At 35.8% G+C, this 18,415-nt stretch overlaps 1 long non-coding RNA gene across 1 annotated transcript; it reads left to right on the forward strand.

Annotated features, from left to right (window-relative positions):
* Positions 1-11,966: 11,966 nt before the first annotated feature.
* On the forward strand, positions 11,967-14,553 carry LOC131552616 (uncharacterized). The gene is made up of 4 exons (XR_009274019.1): positions 11,967-12,067; positions 12,146-12,256; positions 13,984-14,068; positions 14,146-14,553. It is a non-coding gene; the product is annotated as an uncharacterized LOC131552616 (long non-coding RNA).
* Positions 14,554-18,415: the final 3,862 nt, after the last annotated feature.

Below are 18,415 nucleotides of genomic sequence, written 5' to 3' on the forward strand. Positions count from 1 at the left end.
CCAAAACAGTTCCTAAAAGACAATATTCTCAGTCAAACATGTTTGTTTGATGTGTTTCATTCTTTCTTTTTAGAGAACAAGTCACATTCGGGTGTTTTTAGTGTCTAAGGTTTTTGATAAATGTTGTGCTTTAAATGTCATGGTAATGCAGAAAATGACGAGTTGCAAAAAGCAGTCCTGTTTTATCACGACTACATCCTTAACTAACACAAAGTCACTTTCTGAGGATTGTCAGGGTTATTTGTGTTCTGTAATTCTACAAAAAAAATGTGTCAAATAATCACATACTGTATGTCTTGTGATGCTACGGTAAGTCATAAGCACACCCTCAGAAATAAAGGTACAAAAGCTGTTACTGGGGCGGTACCTTTTCAAAATGTACACTTTTGTACCTATTAGGTTCAAATATGTACACTTTAAGTACTAATATGTACCTTTAAGGTACCAAAATGGACCCTTTAGGTACAAACATGTACCTTTTGAAAAGGTACCGCCCCAGTGACAGCTTTTGTACCTTTATTTCTGAGAGTGCAGGTGAATTTATTAGTTCATAAAAACTGTCGCTGCAGTGACTCATCAGGTCAGAATGTACATCTAATCACTGTTGTATGAGCAACATTTCATCAGCGGTTAATTAGCATGCTAAATCAAGCCTGTGCAGTGCTGAAATACTCAGGGGATATTTTGTACTCTTAAAAATTTACAGTCAAGCAGTGTTGGAAAGCTTGCTGCCACATGCAGTGAATATACCAATTTAGCTGTCAGGGGGCATAATTATCGCAAACTTACATATCCTACATTTTAAAATTATATTTTGTATTAGATTTGTATCCAGTTGCTTTTTAATTTTTTTTCAAATCATGATTTTTTTTTTAAAAAAGGAAGTAGATTTCTGCTGCTTTTCAAGGTGCTGCTTCATCAGTACAGCAAAACGCTGTTATTTAAAATAGGTTTTTGAACAGAAATTGCCCAAATGTATGAACAAGAAATAAAGTATATAGATAAAGTATATGTGTGTGTGTGTGTGTGTGTGCACATTTTTGTGATAAATGAGGACATCAATTTGTATAATGACAAAGTATGACATAGGTATTACAAAGAGAAGGTGACTTTTCAGGACATTACCCCATATCTCCACTTTTCAAAACGCTTATAAATCACACAGAATGGAGTGTATTGAAAATCTGAAATAGCACAAAGTTTCCTGTAAGGGGTAGGTTTAGGCGTAGGGCAATAGCCTACCTGGTCTCATGGCATTTACGTACCTGGGTGCACTTTTTAGCGTGACATGAAATACGTACCAATAAGTACATATCACTGCAGTTTCCAAAATAAATGAACACTTTCACACAAATTTACAGAGTTGCGATTAATAAAGCGTAATTTTCGCACAATTACTTGAAGAATATCATGCTATGACTTCAAAACAATATTAATATGCTGGGAGATTTGAAAACTGATGCTTCTGAATGTTAGCATCGCACACATCCAGCTTCATATCTATGGGTTTTCATAGACGATAAGTTTGTTCAGTAGCTCACGGAGTACGGAGACGGATTTAGGAGACGAGAAGCACCGGTTCGAAACCGTGTAATTAAGGTTCGTCAAAGCAGTTAAAATCTGTATAAAAGGAAGTTCAAATGGCACATTTGCATCAGCTAATACTTTTTTATATCAGTTTTGCATTTGTTAACACTATCGGGTAGGTTTAGGGCTGGATTTGGTGTAGGGCACATTTCCAACATGATAGAGCATTAACCTTTAACGACAGTCCCCGCAATACGTATCTGAAGCAACGTAATAAAAACACAGCAATACGTACCAATATCTACGTAATAAAAACATGCCAGGGTTCACATATTGAACCTGTGTTTTAGCACCACTCAGTGGACATTTCTATTTGAAACTGCGGCGAAACGTGCAGCAAGGTACGTAAAACAGTGTCGCACAAAAAGTGAGCAGAGGTACGTATTTTTATGAGACCAGGTTGGCAATAGCACATACAGTTTGTACAGTATAAAAACCATTACGCCTTTGGGGTGTCCCCACTTTTCACAAAAACGAACGCGTGTGTGTGTGTACCTACTTAAGCATATTTTGGGGACAAATTTGTACCCAAAAGTGAGGTAAACCTGACAAAACCTCCAAAAACCTCCCTTTGGGGACGTCCTCATTTGTAAAACCGGTTTAAAAATTAACTAAACAAAGTTTTTTTGAAATTGTAAAAATACAGAAAGTTTCCTGTAAGGGGTAGGTTTAGGTGTAGGGCAATAGAATACAGTTTGTACAGTATAAAAACCATTAGGCCTATGGAGAGTCCCCACAAGGATAGCAAACCAGACGTGTGTGTGTGTGTGTGTGTGTGTGTGTGTGTGTGTGTGTGTGTGTGTGTGTGTGTGTTAAAAATTGTGTTCATTAACAGAGCTGATAAAATAAAAATAGAGGATGAAAAACTTAAACTACCTGACATAAGTGTTAATAAATTAATCAAATAATGCATGTGAATAAATACTATAAAATGATATAATATAAATAATACTAAAATAACACTGGTTTTATAAATGTTAAAATAAGTAAAAATTTAAAAGAAACCTATAAATTCATCAGTCATAATGTCACGAATCTGGTCTGCACTCCCGTCCATTTACCACTAGACGACACCACACATCACATGGACTGCATTTCCCATCAGCCATCTCACCAATCACACGCACACAGCTGTCACCAATCACTCACTGCTCTAATCACATGCACACCTGATCACACAGCATCACTAATCAAACACACTATTTCAACCCTGGACATTCTCTCCCTCGTTGCCGAGTATTGTATGCATTATCGCTGCCCTACAGAGCCCCGTTAGTTTTCCTTGCCTTGCCTTGCCTTGCCTTGCCTTGCCTTGCCTTGCCTTGCCTTGCCTTGCCTTGCCTTGCCTTGCCTAGCCTTGCCTTGCCTTTGTTTAATCGTGTTTTCCCCTGCCTAGACTATCGCTAACGTTTTGGATTACCTCTCCTGTCTCGCCCCTTTGGATTCTGTATGCTGATCGTCGACCCACGCTTGTCTCTGGTTACTCTTTGTCTCGTCCATATTATACCTGTTTGCCATTGTTTGACCCTGCCTGTACGACCACGTCTCTGCCTAATAAAGTCTGCATATGGATCCGTACATCTCACGTCTCGTCAGCCCCGTAACACATAAACTATATCACCCATAAGAAAAAGCAATTATGCTGCATGTTAATCAAACAAATAAAAATGCTTATTCTGCTTACTGTTTTTTACTTAAACCCTATACTTATCAAGCCTGAATTGTGCACATATGAGCATATTTTTAAAAGCTAAAATAATTGCAGTAATTTATAGGGTTAATTTCAGGCATTTTAAATTCGACAAGTAAGTGCAACCAAACTGCATATCATTTTTACAGACTTTATGTACAGGAGAAGGTGATTACGTAGAAGTCTTAAGACAGAGCTAAAAAATAGGGGTCAAAAATAGGTGGGGGGAAAAACTGAATTATGACAATTTTGGTTTACTAAAATGGACATTAACTATCAAATAAATCTTGTATGGTTCCTAATAAGATGACAATTTCGAGACCATAAGATTTCATGTGAACATAAAATAACCGGAAGCTACGGACATGGGAGCAATCCTCAGCACTGGAAGAGCCAGAATACAAATGCATGAGTCTGAAGCAGTGTGTTATCAACTCTCACACAGAGAGAACTGCAATCTTGTCCCAATTATACAGCCACACTTTATCAGAGCCTGTACGTGAACTCAAACCAGAATCTCTGCCCACAGCCAGAGTCAGTGGACAAAGAGAATGATAGCAGAGAGAGAGCAAGGACTATCCACATGTCTGATCTTCCGCTGAACAACATTCTGCTTTCCAGAAGGTTCAAGTCGACATGAAATCAAAATTGACCCCATTTACTTTCATAATGCATGTTCCTGGCCTTATTGAGCACAGCTGACCACAGTGCATGTTCATAATCTTCTTTCAAAACCTAAATCCACTCAAACCACATACGAATAAAGGGTCAAAAAAGCAACTTAACATAATGAGGTTCTGTGATTTACACACCATCATTAAGATTAGCATTAAGATTTGTAATGTTTTAAAAGAAGTCTCTTCTGCTCACCAAGGCTGCATTTACTGGATCAAAAATATTATTATAATTTAAAATATTATTCTGTATTTGAATATATTTTGGAATGCATTCTTTTAATGCAAAGCTGAATTACTCCAGTCTTCAGTGTCATATTTATATTTATATTATATAAATATACATGCTTTTAAAAGAATAAAGACAATATTTGAATTAAAAGAATAAATCACATTCTAAAATATATTCAAATAGAAAATAATCTGTCCTACTAGCAGGGGTTAACTGCTAAATCCATCCATTAAACAGCATGGTTCCATTCTGGTATATAACACCAGATTTACACGATCCAATCAGTTCCTTATGGATAGAATCGACTTTTCAGTTAACGTAAGAAAAGCAAACAGAGCTACCACGATATTCAGCATTTAACAACCTTGGCCTTTGTCCTTAAGGTTTACTTACAGATTTGATTAACAAGTAGCCGGGGCAGGTTTGATGACCAAATAAAGCCCCAGACGGGGTCATAAACACTGTGGAGCAAAGCAGCACTGAATTAAATTCACACGCAGACAGAGATAAAGGTCCTGCCTACCCAGAGGCTAATGAAGCATGAAATCTTCTCAAACCAAAATAACAAACACACTTACTTGGTTTTTAATGGAGCCAATCCTCATATGAAAATCATTTCACCCCACATAAACTCAAACATTTCACGTCTCCTGGAAAACAATTAACGAGCATAAGCAAACAACAAAAAAGGTCTTGCAAAGCTATTACAGCATATGTGTAAATACAAAGCAAGGAAGGAAAACTAGTAAACACATCCTTCTTAACCAAAATGGACAAAAATAAATTCAGTTTACATAATTAAGTCACTGAAGTCTCAACTTTGACTAAGATATTTCCTTAGAAAACATGAATACACATAAAATCCTTAGAAGACGTAAAATTATAAATATATATAAACAAAATTATACAGGGCTTCAACAGGTGGTCATACACTGTAAGAAATTATTTTTCAAAGATGTAAATAAAACAATGATTACTAAAGTCCATTTTACAAGGCAATACTATTTTAGTCTTTCTACTTTTAAGATGTCAATGTGTTGTCTGCTGTTTCTTTGTAATTATTTGTGAAATTTACTAGCAATTTCAATGAGTCAAAATTTTTAAAGTAAATCCTATACTTTTTTCTTTGTTTTCTCTTTTTTTTAGTGTATATAGGCTGATATGGAAGTTTGTTTCTGCTATTTAATAAAAAAACTTTAAAAAAAGGTAACTTTGACTTTTTATCTCACAGTTCTGACATTTTCCTCACAATTGTGAGTTTACATCTCGAAATTCTGATTTTTTTCTCAGAATTGTGATATAAACTTCGGATTTTGACTTTTCTCAGAATTGTGATATAAACTTCAAAGTCAAAATTGTGAGAGATAAACTTTTAAAAAAGTATTGTTTTTCTCAGAATTGGACTCACAATTGCAAGTTTATATCTCACAAATGTGAGAAAAGAATTCAGAATTGCAAGAAAAAAATAGCAACTGCAAAAGAAAAGTCAGAATTGCAAGTTGCGAGCTTGCGAAATGTAAAAAAAGATTGAAATTCTCACATATATATATTTTTTTACATATGAATTGATATTGTTATTGAATGCAATAATATTACCTTCAACCAAACCAAAGCTATGTTACGTTGATAAAGTTCAGCTTCATAAAACCATCAATCATTAGTTAAATTCTGAGTTGATTTCATATTGAAATCTTGGTCTATTTAATGCAGCCTTTGTTAACTCAGAAAGTCTGAGCACAGATTTAGACACTATACTGAGATCACCTCTACACTGTTTTCCTCAAAAGGAAAAACTGTAAAACAATATTTGATATTTATAAGATCTCATGTGTGATTTTTCTTTCCTGTGGGTTGAGTTCTCTTAAATATTTAGATTTTTTATTATTATTCTGTCTCAGTTTTTTTGAATTTACAGAAATTGTCAGAAACACCTTTCTGAGGCAAAAAGTTGCTCTTTTCAACACTTTCACAAAACTATTAACATTCATTTATTCAGAGCTGGAGGCGAAACAGTTGTTTCTCTCTTTTCTTCCATGCAGATAAACGTTTGGTGGGTCTGGCAGTTTAATGTGCTGTGGAGTTTAAAAGAAACACATTAGCATGTCTGTTTCATATTCAAATGTTTATACTAAACAGCAGTTGTGTTAATTGGTTATAGCTGGAGGAACGCCTCAGAGAACCTTTAAGAATAGACCATGTGAAATGACAAATGAGGACAACTAGGAGAAAACCAGCGTGAAATAACAGACGAACTGGGAATTTTATGTTTTCCCAAGACGCCACCTTTCCAAAACCATCCACTGGTGCAGCTACCTGTAAACTAGATTTGTAAAGCACTTGGACAGATGCTACGACTCTGGAGAGCAATTCCATATCATTTCATCTGCAAAAAGCACAATAAAACTTTATAATAAATCCAGCAGTCCTCGTGTAAAAACAACAGCATGTTGCAAACTGCCCATGGTAAAATACACACACCATCCGGATAATCTTCTGCCATTACAATTGTTTGTGTGAGGGTTGATCACAATATTGTCAGTTATAAAAGTATGTGTGTGTGAACACAACTGTCATGAGTACAAGGTTTCACTGTAAAGATCTTTTTAAAGATCTTAGATTTTTACTCAAACCTTCTATTAATGTATTCAAAAATAATTACCTAATGATGTTTCATAGGTGTGCAGAGCACTAAAATGTAGAAGAAGAAAAAATAAATGGCTAAGTCTACTGTTAAATTGGTTTCATGTTGAACAAGGTCAGGTTTCTTAAATTCAACCAAAAGCCCCACAATCAATCCATAGTAAGAGCCTTAAATTCATTTTTAGCAACCATGACCAGGTTATGCTTAACACTTTGTCATTTTGCGACTCATTTTAAGAGAATTTATACTTTTAAAATGGCTATTTCTGACTTTAATTTCTGACTGAATTAATTGCATTTGAACCTGTTAAATAACTGAAACACACTGCATGACTTCAGTTCAATGTATGGTTAAGCAAATTAACCAAATCTCTTGGTGGAATAATATATGTTGAATGTCTTTAGCATAATGTGACCATTTTATCACAGTAAAGGGGGTCCCTTTATTTGTAGTGAAATCGAATCTAATGCACAGCCTTTTAAAGCTTAATACATTTGGATTAATTTTCAAAGATTTATTTGACCAGGTTAGTCTTCTGAGAAATTTGAGGGAGACCTAGTCAAAATAGCAGCATTTTACACAATATTTGTTCTAAACTCGAGATGTTTCTGATAATTCATATCATTACACAGGAGTGTTTCAGTGATATGAAATGCCTCTATTTAAACAATGTGGTGAAAATTTAAATATAGCATATTTATGCATCTAAATATTTGAAGATATTTTTATCACATTCTAACACTAGATCTACACTGAGTGGCCATTAAAAAAAGAAACATTCATCCACTTAAACCTGCTGTCTACCCTTTAATTGGGCATTTAAGAAGCACTTAAGAAGTTCTTCAGTATTTAACTTTAGACTCCCTGCAAAAATGCTACAAAACCAGAGAGAGAGAGAGAGAGAGAGAGAGAGAGAGACTAATTATAAACATCCGGCGAATACAATGATGAATTCCTTTTGGACTGCACAGATGATCATTTTTCCTCAAGGACAAAAGCCTCAGAACAAAACTATTCATTTGCTCCATCAAAAGATTGGATTTTTATTCTGTGTTGTGTTTTGCTGGCTGTACCTAATTCCCCTTCTCCAATTTCCAATCTCCTCCTTCCAAAACCACTAACAATGAACGCAGAAATGCTTTATGATTGCGCTTCAGAAAATCAATCAACACATGGCACATCACTGGAGACTGAACAGTTGAACTAAATATAGCAAATAAATAAACTGCTATGAGGGGACAAAAATCAACTCCTATATTCCAGGAAAAAAAGTGTATGGAATATGCATGGTTAAACACAACTTGCTCTGTCAATTACACATCTATATGCGAAATGCCATTAGCAACCTATGTTAATGCTGTAATACAACAGATTTCTGAGTGGAACAGAATATTCAACAAGACAAAAGGTATCCATCTAAATTAACTGATTTGTGCAGAACGAGACCTGTAATAATGGGAGGAAGTGTTGTTGTCAATGTTTTGCATTATCTGAAACATTCCTGTAATAGGTGAGAAACAAACTTAAATTTATGAACAATACTATTCAGTCTTTCTACTTTAGAATTGCATGTTAAATTATATGTATTATTTGCAGTTTCTTTGTAATTAATTGTAAAATTTATTAGTAATTCCTGTATAAAAAAATTCTACACACTGTAAAAAATAAATCTGTAAAATAACAGAAAAAGTACTGGCAGCTCATTGCATATGACATTGCATGAGGTAACGAATTACAACTACTCACGTTACTGTAATTAAGTAGATTTTTCAGGTACTTGTACTTTTTTTGAGTATATTTTTAAAGCTGTACTTTTACTTGTACTTAAGTACAAATTATGCAAAATAATCTACTTTGTTATTTTTAAATAATAGTTTGTTACTGAGTACACCCACACTGTAAAACCGAACAGTGAAATGAATTAAATGAAATGAGTTAATTTCACTCAAATAATAATGGAAGTTCATTAGACTTATTTGAAATAAGTTCTGTAAACTCAAAATGCTGTTGTAGTAAGGTGAACTTAAAATGATTGCGTTTTCTAGTTCCCAGCATGCTTTGCATCAGAAAACAAGGAAAATAAATGCAGAAATTAAGTGTTATTTTGTGTGTTTTTGCACCAGATTAACATAGAGAGACACAAGTTAGTACTTAAATGTTCTGTTATGTTAGGATTTACATAGATTTCTGTTATGTTGGTTTTGTAGTGTTATCATTGTGGTGAAGAGTAGAGCCTGTGGTTAGGTTGAGGATGGACAGCAAAATTTCAAGACTATATATAACGCATGTTGTTTGACTATTTACATGCAAGTGTGTTGTGAGTCTTTTAGATAACTACATTAGCGTGCCAGTGTGCTGTTACAAACTAGCACTTAACTATAAAGCTATAAATGTGCTGTTTATGGAAGCAAGTTGTATATAATTATCATTAAGCTTGTTTGAGATGCGCTTCGCCTCGCCTGAAATGTAGGCGAGAGTAGGCGGCTGCAGTAAGGGAGGAGTGAAATAAGCGCAGTCAAGACGGACAGTTGGAACAGATACCAACGAGATCAAAGGCAGATATGGCGTCTTTATCTAAAAGACTCATATGCTGTGCTGCTGATAAACATGATATAATTTCAGTTCTGTTGCTTTTATATGAATATAAATATGATGAACAAGACTCAAAGTGCTTGCTATTTAATTCCATATGAAAGGTGTATTTATCATCCATTTGTATTTTAATTCAAACATGTATTTTAGATTTTTATTGAAAATATGACAACAATCACACAGAGATCGCACTGTCATAGTGTTTGAGAATATTCATGCACAATTTAAATACATAATCGCATGAAATCAGATTAAAAAAATAAAACATTTTAGAAGAGAACGCAGCATCACGGTTGTCTGAACCAATGAGCATTAAGCTGTGTCGTCAGTCAGTCGTTTCCCATCATGACATCACATAGACATAATATACGTAGACGCCTCATAGACTGACGCTGCCTATTGGAGCTGACGTATCAGCGCGGCCGCCATCTTGGATGGGTCCCCAATGCGCCCCCCCCCCTGCATTTATTTCTACTGAGGAAGGTGTATCCCCAACTACAATAATCATAACTCCCCGAATTTTCACACGGTTTGGTTTGTTACAAACGGCAGAGATTTAGTTATGATACAGGTCGCTGTCATACATTGAAAAATGCGTGCTTTCATGCTAAAAGACTTTGTATTATGCTCTTCAACAAAGACATATGGTAGGCTATGGCATATTGATAAATGTATAAATGAATTTTATATTTTAATCTCTCTCTCTCTCTCTCTCTCACTCATACACTCAAACACACACACACACACACGTGAAAAGAACTTAAAATAATAGTGGAAACAACTTAAAATACGCCATAATGTTTGCTCATAAAGGTAAGAGTAATACATCATTCGGAACTGTAAAGGGTCTACTTTTATTTGTGTGCATTCACAATATCAAAAAAAAAAAAGTTTTGCTTTTATAAAATAAATAGGAAAACAAAATATGCGCTTGCCGTCTTGTCTTGAATAGGAGCGCTTCACAACGATGAACCGAAACTCAACGAATTGAGTCACAAATATGATAAATATATCTATAGAAAGCTTTAAATTACTACTTTAAAATGAAATAATTTAAATCGAAAACAAAAACTCTTTCATTATGTAATCTGTAAAGATGCATTTCTCTCTAAAGGCACGTCCAATGAGGAGATGGCGAGTCATTTTTCATCACCGTCTAAAATATAAAAATAAGGAAAAGCCTAAAACAGGCCCGATTATATTTTTTCTGATTTTTACGTTGCTCTGAATTCCGTAACATTTAAAGGATTTTCTGCAACGTAATTTTGTCTGCATGATATGTGAATTATTAGCCTATTTTTTTTTTATCCATGCAGCAAAATGCTTTAAAAACAGCTTTAAAAATTACTTTATTGCATTCCAGATGATTTTAAAGAACTTTTCACTATAAATTTTACGAGTAGCTTGAATGTAAAACATTGTCATCAATTTCGTTGTATTTCCATTTGTAAAATAGGCTACAAATTAATTGTTGTAGTCTAACCTGATCTCATGAAAGTGCTTATAGCACAATTTTCTCTCTCTATTTGACGTAATGTTTATAAGCAGAAATGGACTTTGGCATGCAAAAGACTGATATGTTCATTATTAATGGCATGGCTGGTTCAGTCGACAGAAATATGGCTATAATTTACTGCTGAAATGTTTGCTGGGCAAATCACAGGTCAGTCTGAGTGCTCATGGTACGCACAGTGCATACAGCTGTACACCTGCAGGCGCCACTGACCACAAATGACACAAGCATGAAATGATGGTTCTCAATTCCGAATTGGGTTTCTGCAATGTGCTCCTCGAGTAAGAACACATCCTCTGAAAGTTGAAGAACAGAAAAAAACAGCAAGAGACAATGAGAGAGAGTACCAGTACCTGCTGTAATAATGTTACACATAAGTATTGTTAGTTACGATGACATAATATTATAAATGGTAAAATAACCAAAATTATTGTTCAATCTTACTTGTGAAAGGTAATCCCACTCGATCTGGTATCAATACTGCTTGGGTAAAATATGGGCATAGTTGCTCGCTCTCCGTTGACTCCGATTGACTCTGGTGCTAGCTTAGAGTGAGGAGACCCAACCAATATGGCGGCGACGCTGGATTACGTTCCAGCACGTCATGAGGCGTTTATGTATATTATGTCTATGATGACATCAAAGCAAGGCGGATGTAACTCGGACACTTTTCTAACCAGCATGCATCTCGCAGTGATCACCGGTGATCGGTTCTGCGCAGATTTAGCTCATCTCAAACAAGCCTACTGTGATGAGTGGGGTGGGGTCATGGAAGTGAGGCTTGGATTGGCTCCCATGACTCTCAGCCCCGCCCCACTTGTCATAAAAATTTTAAGTTCTACTAACTTAAAAAAAATTGAGTTCATTTACTCAAATGTTTTGAGGCAATAAGTTTCCTCAAATGTTTTGAGTATTCTTAACTTATCGGGTTTTACAGTGAACAATTTGAATTGATATTCAAACCTTTGAGGAGACTTCAGAAGCCAATTGAGATATCCGATCGTAAACGGACCAATAAAAGCCCTGATATCTGAACCGCGGGAAAAGCCGCAGCTGCAGCAGGGTTGAAGAGGTGATTGGACAGTGAGGGAGCCAAGCCTAATTTATGGACTCAGAGTTTGGAGAAACAAACTGCATGGTAGTGTCATGATAAATATCTATATTTTGATACCAATACTGAAATATCTGATACGATTCCATTACTCATTTTCCACAGTATCTACCGTACCGCTGCGTCTCTCTCTCTCTCCTCTCCTCTCCGACAGTGAGTTTGACAAGCATCGCCTCCTGTCAATTACAGAGTCTGAATGTCCGCGCGGGATTGCAGGTATTCCGCGTAATTTTAATCATTCCCGCGCAAATGTGGCGAGCGCTTTATTGTAACATGAGAACACAGTCATGTAATCACAGAAAACTGGATGCGAGCTTTCAAATGGGCCTAATTTATACAAATGAACTGCCTGTCCTCCAGTTTGAAATCAAATTTGAAAGCATGCTTCCTTGCTGTAAGCTTTTGCAACAAAGATACCCTATTTTAAAGACACAAATAGACAGAATGAGCGAATGTTTATATTTTAATATCTGTTAAAATATATTCATATAAAGCGAATGTGTCTTTTTAGAAGACTTGAATTAAACCACTCAAAGCTTGAAATAATGATTGCCTTGAAAAAATGGATGGACAAAAAAAAAAAAGAGAGAGAGATATTAAAATACCTGTATGGCAGTATACAGCATGTGGAAGCTTTGACAATGGTATTGAAAATCATTAAAGTCACCATGAAATCAAAAATAACCCTACTTATTTTTTAGTGCACATTACCAGTCTTTTGGTGAACAATAAAACCGTGCATGTCAATACACCAGTGGGGCGGGGCTGTCTACACCTGTCTGACCATCTGGGATTTCAGTATAGCGATAAAGGTTAGGGTTATAATTTTTCAGTATTACATGACATCTTGTGTGTATATTAGCACAGTTTGTTGTTTTTTTTGGGGTGTCTGGCAGAGTGTTAGGACCCAGAAGCGGTGAAGCATGATGTCAGACGTAACAAGCAGATATTCTTATCCACTCCTATCCAGCCGTAAATCTGCTATGACCAAGAGGCGGAGAGGAGGTGCACCAAAATAAAACCCCACCCTTTATTCAATATTCCATTTCACTTGGAAATATCACAACACTGAAGTCAGTTCACGGGTAATTTAATATTGATATTTTTCAAGGTATTGAAGTTAGAAGTTCCTGTATCATGACCACCAATTCACGGACTTTGTCAATAAGATAAAAGTGGGTTTTGTTTAAAGTAGCTATTATCCACATACTGTAGATCTTTGATATGAATTAATATGTTTTGGTAATTCATTAAATATCGCCGGCTAAAAAGTAACTAGTAGTTTTTGAGAAGAGTACTTTGTACTTAAGTACTGTTTTGACACCAGTACTTTTACTTGTCATTGAGTATTAGTTCAGCAATGTAACAGTACTTGTACTTAAGTACAATTTTCAGTACTCTTTCCACCACTGCATATGACATTATCCATTAATTTTACGGACATTTCCATTAACTTTAAAACACAAAGCAATTATGTGTAGAATTCAAAATACTGGTAAAATACCTGTAAAAATAAATACAGAAAAATTCCATTTTAGCATACTTTTTATATATATATATATATATATATATATATATATATATATATATATATATATATATATATATATATATATAATTTAAAAAGTAAACCATTTCTTTAATCAGTTTGCAGGGCTAAGACTGACAACAACTGCATGCAAAACACTATTTTGCATCTCTTACACACCATAATGAAAATCATCATCAAAACTAAATTAAAAAAAAAACTTGAGACTAACTTTCACATCACGTAACAACCTAAACAAAAGTGCAACTTGCCTTCCCTCCATACATCCAAAATACTCTTCTTAGATTTAACAATGTTCTGGCCAACAAATTCACTCTACTGAGAGCGAGTGAGAACCACTTCTAGATCTCTAGACCCACGTTCATCACAACTCTAACATGACTGTCCTTCACAGCCACAGGCGTCATGAGAGATCGGCCCGCTGAAGCCATCCCATGAAGAGAGCCTGGTTTTTCACAGAATCTTGCTTTGATTTGAAGGTCAGTCATTCGTTTGCATTTTTCACACATGAGTGCAACATCAATTCTTCAATTTTATATCATTCTTATTATTTCAGGACTTTTTATGTTTCTTGAAAAAGACGTGTATGCAAGTATGGCGCGTGTGTCTTCCCTCAGCTATCCTCTGAGCTACGGAAACAATCAGCTGTGTGGGTCCTGTGTGCAGGAGATAGCAGAATTGGCTGTGAGGAATGATCTTTGCCGTTGAGCAGAATACCTGCTCATCTCTCACCGTCTGCACAGAGCCGCCCCAGCCAACACTTCAAACCGCCGCAGAGACATAACCTACACAGAGATGCATTTGTCCTTGAAACAATCTCTCTTTCATTAAAGTTCTCACTCTGTGACTGACAAAATATTTCCAAAGGACATGATACACCAAGCTTAAGAAAAGAAAAGAAAAAGAAAATAAATATATTATTAACATTTTATTTTTCTTTCAAATTAATTTTTATTCAGCAATTATGCATTAAATCAATAAAAAAGTGACAGTAAAGGTGTTTTTATTATTACAAAAATTTCGATTTTAAAATAAACACTGTCTGTTGAACTTTCTATTGTCCAAAGAACCCTGAAAAATGCATCATAGTTTCCACAAGAATATTAAGCAGCAAAACTGTTTTCAACATTGAAAATAATAAATGTTTCTTCAAGCAGCAAATCAACATATTAGAATAATTTTATGACACTAAAATATTTTCAAATAGAAAAAAAAAGCTGTTTTAAACTGTAATTATGATATTGATAACCATACTATTACACAATATTAATGTATTTTTAATGCAGCCTTGGTAAGCATAAGAATCTTCTTTCAAAAATATTTAAAAAATATCTGGCCGACTACAAACGTTTGATTGGGGACATATTGCAAATGCAATAAGTGGAATTTAAGTTATATATATATTATATATATATACACACACATATATATATATATATATATATATATATATATATACAGTGAGGAAAATAAGTATTTGAACACCCTGCTATTTTGCAAGTTCTCCCACTTAGAAATCATGGAGGGTCTGAAATTGTCATCGTAGGTGCATGTCCACTGTGAGAGACATAATCTAAAAAAATCCAGAAATCACAATGTATGATTTTTAACTATTTATTTGTATGATACAGCTGCAAATAAGTATTTGAACACCTGTCTATCAGCTAGAATTCTGACCCTCTAAGACTAAAATGTCCACCTCCACTCCATTTATTATCCTAAATTAGATGCACCTGTTTGAGGTCGTTAGCTGCATAAAGACGCCTGCCCACTCCATACAATCAGTAAGAATACAACTACTAACATGGCCAAGACCAAAGAGCTGTCCAAAGACACTAGAGACAAAATTGTACACCTCCACAAGGCTGGAAAGGGCTACGGGAAATTGCCAAGCAGCTTGGTGAAAAAAGGTCCACTGTTGGAGCAATCATTAGAAAAAGGAAGAAGCTAAACATGACAGTCAATCTCCCTCGGACTGGGGCTCCATGCAAGATCTCACCTCGTGGGGTCTCAATGATCCTAAGAAAGGTGAGAAATCAGCCCAGAACTACACGGGAGGAGCTGGTCAATGACCTGAAAAGAGCTGGGACCACCATTTCCAAGGTTACTGTTGGTAATACACTAAGGCGTCATGGTTTGAAATCATGCATGGCACGGAAGGTTCCCCTGCTTAAACCAGCACATGTCCAGGCCGACTTAAGTTTGCCAATGACCATTTGGATGATCCAGAGGAGTCATGGGAGAAAGTCATGTGGTCAGATGAGACCAAAATAGAACTTTTGGTCATAATTCCACTAAACGTGTTTGGAGGAAGAAGAATGATGAGTACCATCCCAAGAACACCATCCCTACTGTGAAGCATGGGGTGGTAGCATCATGCTTTGGGGTGTTTTTCTGCACATGGGACAGGGCGACTGCACTGTATTAAGGAGAGGATGACCGGGGCCATGTATTGCGAGATTTTGGGGAACAACCTCCTTCCCTCAGTTAGAGCATTGAAGATGGGTCGAGGCTGGGTCTTCCAACATGACAATGACCCGAAGCACACAGCCAGGATAACCAAGGAGTGGCTCTGTAAGAAGCATATCAAGGTTCTGGCGTGGCCTAGCCAGTCTCAGACCTAAACCCAATAGAGAATCTTTGGAGGAGCTCAAACTCCGTGTTTCTCAGCGACAGGCCAGAAACCTGACTGATCTAGAGAAGATCTGTGTGGAGGTGGGCCAAAATCCCTCCTGCAGTGTGTGCAAACCTGGTGAAAACTACAGGAAACGTTTGACCTCTGTAATTGCAAACAAAGGCTACTGTACCAAATATTAACATTGATTTTCTCAGGTGTTCAAATACTTATTTGCAGCTGTATCATACAAATAAATAGTTAAAAATCATACATTGTGATTTCTGGATTTTTTAGATTATGTCTCTCACAGTGGACATGCACCTACGATGACAATTTCAGACCCTCCATGATTTCTAAGTGGGAGAACTTGCAAAATAGCAGGGTGTTCAAATACTTATTTTCCTCACTGTATATATATATATATATATATATATATATATTATAAATTACAGTGCTGTGAAAAGATTTTTGCCCCCTTCCTGTTTTTTATTTTTTACATATTCAGATCAAACTAATTTTATTATTACACAAAGATAATGCAAGTAAATACAACATTTTTAAATGATGATTTCATTTATTAAGGGAAAAAAGCTGTCCAAACCTACCTAGCCCTATGGGAGAAATGAATTGCCCCCTCCTGTTAAATCGTGAAAGAACTGTGATTAGTCACATTATTGTAGAAAGCGGAGTTAAATTTACTGCCAGACCTGTTGAATCAAGAAATCACTTAAATAGAACCTGTCTGACAAAGTGAAGCATGCTTAAAGAGCAACACATCATGCCGTGATCTAAGGAAATTCAAGAACTGATGAGAAACAAAATAGTTGAAATGTATCAGTCTGGAAAGGGTTATAAAGCCAATGAACCACCGTCCACAAATGGAGAAAACAGTGGTGAACCTTCCCAGGAGTGGCCGGCCTACCAAAATTACTCCAAGAGCGCAACAACGACTCATCCAAGAGGTCATAAAAGAACCCAGAACAACATCTAAAGAACTGCAGGCCTCATTTGCCTCAGTTAAGGTCAGTGTTCATGATTCAACAATAAGAAAGAGACTGGGCAAAAACAGCATCCATCGGAGAGTTCCAAGACAAAAGCCATTGCTGACCAAAAAAAACACAAAGGCTCGTCTCACATTTGCCAAAAAATATCTTGATTATCCCCAAGACTTATGGGCAAATATTCTGTGGACTGATGAGACAAAAGTTGGAAGGTGTGTGTCCCGTTACATCTGGCATAAACCCGGATGACTTGCCATAATTGATGGAACCATGAATTCTGCACTCTATCAGAAAATCCTGAAGGAGAATGTCCGGCCGTCAGTTTGTGACCTCAATCTCAAGCACACTTGGGTTATGCAGCAGGACAATGATCCCAAACACACCAGCAAGTCCACCTCTGAATGGCTCAAGAAAAACAAAATTAAGATTTTTTAACTGCATTTTGTATTTACTCAGGTTATCTTTGTGTAATATTAAAATTAGTTTGATGATCTAAAACATTCAAGTGTGACAAATATGCAAAACATTTATAAAAAAAAATAAAAAAAACAGGAAGGGGGCAAAAAGTTTTTCACACCACTGTATATATATATTTATTTAATATTTATATAATATTTATATAATTAGTGATATGAGTTGCAAAAATGCTCAATGTTGCCAATTCAAACAATATATACAGGTAAGTCAAGAAACTATGCCAAAGAAAAGATAAATCCTTAAATTGAAATAATAGTTTCCACGAATGTATTATATGGTTAATCTTTCGATCTATATGTGGGTCTGTGGTGTACATTCACTCTTCTCGGAGTGATTTAATCATATAAGCAGCACTTGAAAATGACTTGTGAATCCAGTCTCAGGTTTGTGGTACCTTGGGAATTATCTGTTGAGTACAGCATCTTAAAAACCAACTGTGTGAAAAGCTTTTCCTTACGAGTGCATATGAGGACATTAATGACTGGTTTTCAACTAAATGTGACAGGAAATACATTAGCAAAAATGATCCTCAATCACCAAATAACTTGCAAGGGCAGTAACTGCCAATGCATTTCACAGTCATTTTCAGAAAGAAAAAAGGAAAGCATATTCACCAAAATAATATGCATAAGCAGACTCGTATCTTGACCTGATGTTGAGCTCCAGACTGAAGCCCAGAGCAGATGGAGCGAGACAAACTAATAGTGACTGATGTTTAGAGTGCGTCCATC

This window comes from Onychostoma macrolepis, chromosome 13, assembly GCF_012432095.1.
Source record: "Onychostoma macrolepis isolate SWU-2019 chromosome 13, ASM1243209v1, whole genome shotgun sequence".
Classification (NCBI taxonomy): domain Eukaryota; kingdom Metazoa; phylum Chordata; class Actinopteri; order Cypriniformes; family Cyprinidae; genus Onychostoma; species Onychostoma macrolepis.